This window comes from Jaculus jaculus, chromosome 7 (assembly GCF_020740685.1).
Source record: "Jaculus jaculus isolate mJacJac1 chromosome 7, mJacJac1.mat.Y.cur, whole genome shotgun sequence".
NCBI classification, from domain to species: Eukaryota; Metazoa; Chordata; class Mammalia; order Rodentia; family Dipodidae; genus Jaculus; species Jaculus jaculus.
Genome location: NC_059108.1, coordinates 142,970,673 through 142,977,905, shown reverse-complemented (window position 1 = coordinate 142,977,905; position 7,233 = coordinate 142,970,673).

Here is a 7,233-nt window from a genome sequence, read left to right as displayed (position 1 = left end):
ATAAATAAACAAAAAAGAAATCTGTCTTCTTTAAAAAAAATAAATACATAGACAAATTATTTCTAAAATGTATATGGAAGAGCAAAGGCCCCCAAACTAGGCAAAATACTCTAACATAACTAGACAAAGGAAAATTTTCTTACTAGAGGGCAAGACTTTAAAAAATATTTATTCATGTGTGTGTGTGTGTGCAGGTGCTCCAAGGTCTTTCACCACTGCAAAGGGATGCCTGCGTGGCTTTACATGGGTGGCTAAGGAATTGAAACTGCCAGTAGGCTTTGCAAGCAAACACCTTAACTGCTGAGCAATTTCCCCAGCCCAAAACTTCTTTTTTAAAAACAATATAGAGCAATAACTAAAAACATGCAAGATTAGTTTATGAATAGTCAAACTTAGCAATGAAATAAAACAGGAACCCAAGCAGACTCACACATTATAGAAACTTTATAACAGACAGTAGGGATGTTGGAAATCACTGGATAAAGAATGGAAAAACAGGCTGGAGAGATGGCTCAGCAGTTAAGGCGTTTGCCTGCAAAGCCAAAGGACCCATGTTTGACTCTCCAGATCCCACATAAGCCAAATGCACAAGGTGATGCGTGCACAAGGTCACAAATGTGCACAAGATGGCACATGCATCTGGAGTTCCACTACAGTGGCTAGAAGCCCTGCTGTGCCAATTCTACCCACACACCCCCCTCATTAAAAAGGCCAACCTTTTGGGTTTCTCTCAAAAAAAAGAAAGAAAGAAAGAAAGAAAGAAAGAAAGAAAGAAAGAAAGAAAGAAAGAAAGAAAGAAAGAAAGAAAGAAAGAAAGAAAGAAAGCAAGCAAGCAAGCTAGCTAGCTGGAGAAATTGCTTAGTGGTTAAGACATTTGGCTGTAAAGCCAAAGCACACAGGTTCGATTCCCCACAACCCATGTAAGCCAGATGCACAAGGTGGCACGTGCTTCTGGAGTTTGTTTACAGTGGCTACAGGCCCTGGTGCACCCAATCATATTCTCTCTCTCTTTCTCTTCCTCCCTCTTTATCTCTTGCAAATAAATAAATAAAATAAAGGTATGTGCCACTGGGTCTGGTTACAGACTATTTAATAAAAAGGAATGGAAAAAAAAAGTTGGATCGTTACTTCTAAAAAATTTTTGTGTGGAGCCAGGTGTGGTGGTGCATACCTTTAATCCCAGCACTCGGGAGGCAGAGGTAGGAGGATCGCTGTTAGTTCAAGGCCACCCTGAGGCAACATAGTGAATTCCAGGTCAGCCTGGGCTAGAGTGAGACCCTACCTCAAAAAACAAAACAAAACAAAATTGGAGGTGGTGGGGGGGCTAGAGGGATGGCTTAGAAATTAAGGTGCTTGCCTGGAAGGCTAAGGGACCCAAGCTTAATTACCCAGAACCCACATAAGCCAGATGCACAAAGTGGTGCATCCATCTGGATTTCATTTGCAGTGGCTGGAGGCCCTGGCATGCCCATTCTCTCTACTCTTTCTCTGTGTGTCTCTGTCTCTGTCTTGCAAATAAATAAAAATAAAATAAAATAATTAAATTTTTTTTGAGCATGTGTAGTCCAGAGAACTACTTCAATGTGTCTGTGTTCTACCTTTTTTGAGAGAGGGTCTCTTACTGCCAAACTGCAAATGAACATCAGACTGGCTGGGCTGAGACCTTCAGATCCTCCTGGCTCTGTCTCCTATTGTAGGCACATTGGGATCACAGACGCATGCACTGTTTTGCATCTTGCTTTATATGGATGCTAGGGAATTGAACCCAGACCAGCAAGCTCTGTAAGGAAGTGACTTTGGCCACTGAATCATCTCTTCCCCAGCCTCAGATCACCACCTTTTAAATTTTACTTATTTACTTATTTAACAGAGAAAGGAGAGAGATAGAGAAAGGGAAAGAGTGAGGGAGGGAAAAAGAGAGAGGGGGGGGGAATGGGCACACCAGGGCCTTCAGCCACTGCAAATGAACTCCAGATGCGTGCACCCCCTTGTGCATCTGGCTAATGTGGGTTCTGGGGAATCGAGCCTGGGTCCTTTGGCTTTGCAGGCAAATGCCTTAACCACTAAGCCATCCCTCCAGCCCCAGATCACCACCTTTTATGCTACAAGAAAGTAATTCCAAATGATATATTCAGCATCATGTTGGTGGTATAATGGTAAGCATAGTTGCCTTCCCAGTTATATGTTCACTTTTTAAAAAAATTTCTTGAGGTAGGGTTTCACTGTAGCTCAGGCTGACCTGGAATTCATTCTGTAGTCTCAGGGTGGTCTCAAACTCATGGCAATCCTTCTACCTCTGCCTTCCAAGTGCTAGGATTAAAGGCGTGCGCCACCACGCCCAGCCTTATATTCACTTTTTTTTTTTTTTTTTTTCGAGGTAGGGTCTCACTCTGGCTCAGGCTGACCTGGAATTCACTATGTCGTCTCAGGGTGGCCTCGAACTCATGGCGATCCTCCTACCTCTGCCTCCCGAGTGTTGGGATTAAAGGTGTGCGCCACCACGCCCGGCTTATATTCACATTTTTAAAAAACATTTTATTCCTTTATTTATTTGAGAGAGAGAGAGAGAGGAAGAGGCAGAGAGAGAGAATGGGCACGTCAGGGCCTCCAGCCACTGCAAACCAACTACAAACACATGCGGCCCCCGTGCATCTGGCTTGCTTGGGTCTTGGGTAATTGAACTGAGGCCCTTAGGCTTCGCAGGCAAACGCCTTAACTGCTAAGCCATTTCCCCAGCCCCACATTTTTAATATTTAGAAAAGACTAGCAGTCTAGCTTAGCAATAAAATATGCATGAGGTTCTGGGTTCAATCCCTTGCATCATACAATAGGCAAAAATGAACAAAATGCTTAGAAGATGTGTAAGATTATGCTTTTGACTTTGGATTAGGGAAGGATTTCTTAAATAAGACACAAACAGCATCCAGTGTGGGCTACGGAGATGGCACAATCCATAAAGCACTTGCTAGGAAAGCGTGAGGACCAGAGTTTAGAGGCAGAGACTGGGGATCTGGGCAAGCTGGCTAGCTGGACGAGCTGAATGTGTGAGCTCCAGGCTCAAGTGAGAGATCCTGCCGCTGTGAAATACAGAGGAGAGAAACTGAGGAAGACAATCATTGACCTCTGACTTCCACACAAACTCATGTGCACATGTGCCCACGTGTATCCACACTCAAAACACATGCACATATGCACACACACACACTCCCCAACAGAAAGCATTCACTAAATTAGACAAGTCAATATTTTGTGATTTTTTTGGGCGTAAGATCTCACTCCAGCTCAGGCTGACGTGGAATTAACTATGTAGTCTCAGGGTAGCCTTGAACTTGTGGCAATCCTCCTACCTCTGCCTCCTGAGTGCTGGAATTAAAGGCATATGCCACCATGCCTGGCTCATATTTTAAAAAAAATTTTTTGCTCATTTTTATTTATTTGAGAGCAACAGAGAAAGAGGCAGATAGAGAGACAGAGAATGGGCACGCCAGGGCCTCCAGCCACTGCAAACGAACTCCAGATGCATGTGCCCCCTTGTGCATCTGGCTAACGTGGGTCCTGGGGAATCAAACCTCGATCTGGGGTCCTTAGGCTTCACAGGCAAGCGCTTAACCACTAAGCATCTCCCCAGCCCACAAGTCAATATTTTTAATCCCGTTATCATATGTCTGTTCAAAGCAAGAAGATAGGCCAAATAGATTGCCAGAAAGTACTTTTGCAAGTAACTTGTTTTGGTTATTGAATTTTATTTATTTGAGAGGAAAAGAGAAAAAGAACATGCTTGCAAGTGGGCACACCAGGGCCTCTTGCCTCTGCAAACAAACTCCAGATGCATTCACCACTTTGTGCATATGGCTTTACGTGGGTACTGTAGACTTTGACCCTAGCCCATTAGGCTTTGTAAGCAAGTGCCTTTAACTACTGAGCCATCTCCTCAGCAAAAGTATTTTTAAAATACAAAATTATAAAAAGAAAATAAAAAAGATGAGTATCCAGAGTACGTAAAGAACTACAAACCTAATGGAAGGTATTTTTAAATTTTTACTTATGCTAGTTTTTTGTATGTATGATGTTTGTGTGCATATTCGTGAGCGCAGGGGCACAAGTGTCCTGGTGTGTGAGGTGGAGGCCAGAGGACAACTTTTCCTGATTGGTTCTCACTTTCCACCTCATTTGAGACATTCAAGAAACTCTCCTGTCTCCGCCTCCCATCTCTCAGCAGCAGGCTAAGATTAGGAAGCCCCTTTGGCTTCTGGCTTTTACATGGGGTATAGGTATATGAAGAGATGAACTAAGGTACTCAAGCTTACACAGCAAATGTTTTATCCATTTCTCCAGCCCCAGAAAGTATTTTTTGAATTTTTTATTAAAGACGGAAAGAGGCACAGAGAGTATGGGCACATTAGGGCCTGTAGCCACTGCAAATGAACTCCAGATGCATGCACCACTTTGTGCATCTGGCTTTACATGGGTACTTGGGAATTGAACCCCGGCCATTTGGCTTTGTAAGCAAGCATCTTTAAGCACTGAGCCATCACTCCAGCCCCAGAAAGTGTCTTTTTTTTTTTTTTTTTGACATAGGGTCTCACTATAGCCCAGGCTGACCTGGAATTCACTATGTAGTCTCAGGGTGGCCTTAAACTCACAGTGATTCTCCCATCTCTGTCTCCTAAGTGGTGGAATTAAAGGTGTGCACCACCATACCCAGCCCAGGAAGTATCTTTTTAATGCTAAAGAAAGTAGATCTAGTAGTATCTTTTCTGTTGCTATAATAAAATACTCATACCCATGTAAACCAGATGCACAAGGTGGCGTATGCATCTGGAGTTCATTTGCAGTGGCTGGAGGCCCTGGCACACCCATTTTGTCTCTCTCCCTCCCACCCTCTTCCTATCTCAAATAAATAAATAAAAATTAAAAATATATTTATAGGGCTGGAGAGGTAGCTTAGTGGTTAAGTACTTGCCTGTGAAGCTTAAGGACCCCAGTTTGAGGATCAATTCCCCAGGATCCACGTTAGCCAGATGCACAAGGGGGTGCACACATCTGGAGTTCGTTTGCAGTGGCTGGTGGCCCTAGCATGCCCATTCTCTCTCTCTCTCTCTGCCTCTTTCTCTCTGTCTGTTGCTCTCAAATAAATAAATAAACAAAAAATTTTAAAAATATGTATTTTTTTTAAATGTAGCTTTATAGGTCTGGGCATGGTGATACACACCTGTATGCAATCCTCATATCCCGAATGTGGAGTAGGAAAGTGAGGAATTCAAGGTCAGGCTGAGACTGTCTCAACAAAATTAAACAGTAACTCTCACTCCCCTAGCTCTTTTATTTTTTATTTTTTATTTTTTTTTTTGTTGTTTTTCGAGGTAGGGTCTCGATCTGGCTCAAGCTGACCTGGAATTCACTATGTAGTCTCAGGGTGGCCTCGAACTCTCGCGATCCTCCTACCTCTGCCTCCCGAGTGCTGGGATTAAAGGCTTGCGCCACCACGCCCGGCGCTCTTTTATTTTTTGAACATTTTTTTAAATTATTTATTTATTTATTTGAGAGCGACAGACACAGAGAGAAAGACAGATAGAGGGAGAGAGAGAATGGGCCCGCCAGGGCTTCCAGCCTCTGCAAACGAACTCCAGACACGTGCGCCCCCTTGTGCATCTGGCTAATGTGGGACCTGGGGAACCGAGCCTCGAACCGGGGTCCTTAGGCTTCACAGGCAAGCGCTTAACCGCTAAGCCATCTCTCCAGCCCCATATTTTTAAATTTTTATTTATTTATTTGAGAGACAGAGAGATAATGGATGCACTAGGACCTACAGCTACTGCAAACGAACTCCAGACACATGTGCCCCCTTGTGCATCTGGCTAACGTGGATCCTGGGGAATCAAACCTTGGTCCTTTGGCTTTGCAGGCAAGTGCCTTCACCACTAAGCCATCTCTCCAGCCGCCAGGCCCCCCACCCCAGCTCTTTGCATCCACTGGTCTATTTTCTCTATGTTTGAATTTTAATATTTTATTTTAGGGACTGGTACACACATATTTTGTACATACAAAACAGTGATATTCCCGGGTGTGGTGGTGCATGCACTTAATCCCAGTACTCAGGAGGCAGAGGTAGGAGGATCGCTATGAGTTCGAGGCCACCCTGAGACTACATAGTGAATTCCAGGGAAGACTGGGCTAGCAAGACACTACCTCAAAAAATAAACAAACAAACATACCCCAGTGATACCTTGTTTTTGCTGTTTTAATTCATTTGCTATATGTAAAAATGATGACAATACCCAAAATTGGCCAGAACATGGTAAGTGCTATCAAGTATGACAACTGATGTCATTTTAAAGGCACTTTAAAATTTACACACAAGGAGCTGGGCATGGTGGTGCATGCCTTTAATCCCAGCACTCAGGAGGCAGAGGTAGAAGGATCACCGTGAGTTCGAGGCCACCATGAAACTACATAGTGAATTCTAGGTCAGCCTGGGCTACAGTGAGACCCTACCTCGAAAAACCAAAAAAAAAAAAAAAAAAAAAATTTGCACACCAGGGCTGAAGAGATGGCTTAGCAGCTAAGGGGCTTGCCTGCAAAGGATTCTGGTTGACTCTCCAGGACCCATGTAACCCAGATGCACAAGGGAGCACATGCATCTGGAGCTCATTTGCAGTAGCTGGAGGCCCTGGCATGCCCATTCTCTCTTTCTCCCTCTCAAATAAACAAATAAATTATAGAAAAAAATAAAATACACACAACACAACTGACAAATATTATATATGATGCTTTAGAGCGATTAATTTCAACTTCTGATTGTTGCTAATATGTAGAAATATGATTCTCTTTTTTGTTTTTGATCTTTTAAGGTAGGGTTTTGCTCTAGCCTAGGATGACCTGAAATTCAGTAGGGAAAGTTTTCATACATGCACATAATGTATTTTCATCATCATCTTCTTCCAATATTTTCTTGTCCCCTGTGCTGCTAGCATTAACTCTTAAAGCTTACTAGGTGCTGAATGCTACGTAGACATTTTCTTATACAGCTCAGAAAACTAGGTCTCTTAACCCATTTTATAGATTGAGAAACAGACCTACCTAGCAGCTGGGGAGGGGGTAAGTTTGTACTTAAATCCAGGTCTATCTAAGCCCCTTAAAATAAACTTCTCAAAGCTGAATCCTTAGGCAATACACTTTTTAAGACTTACATTGCAATCGACAAAGTGCCTTTCAAACATTACATCAATATCA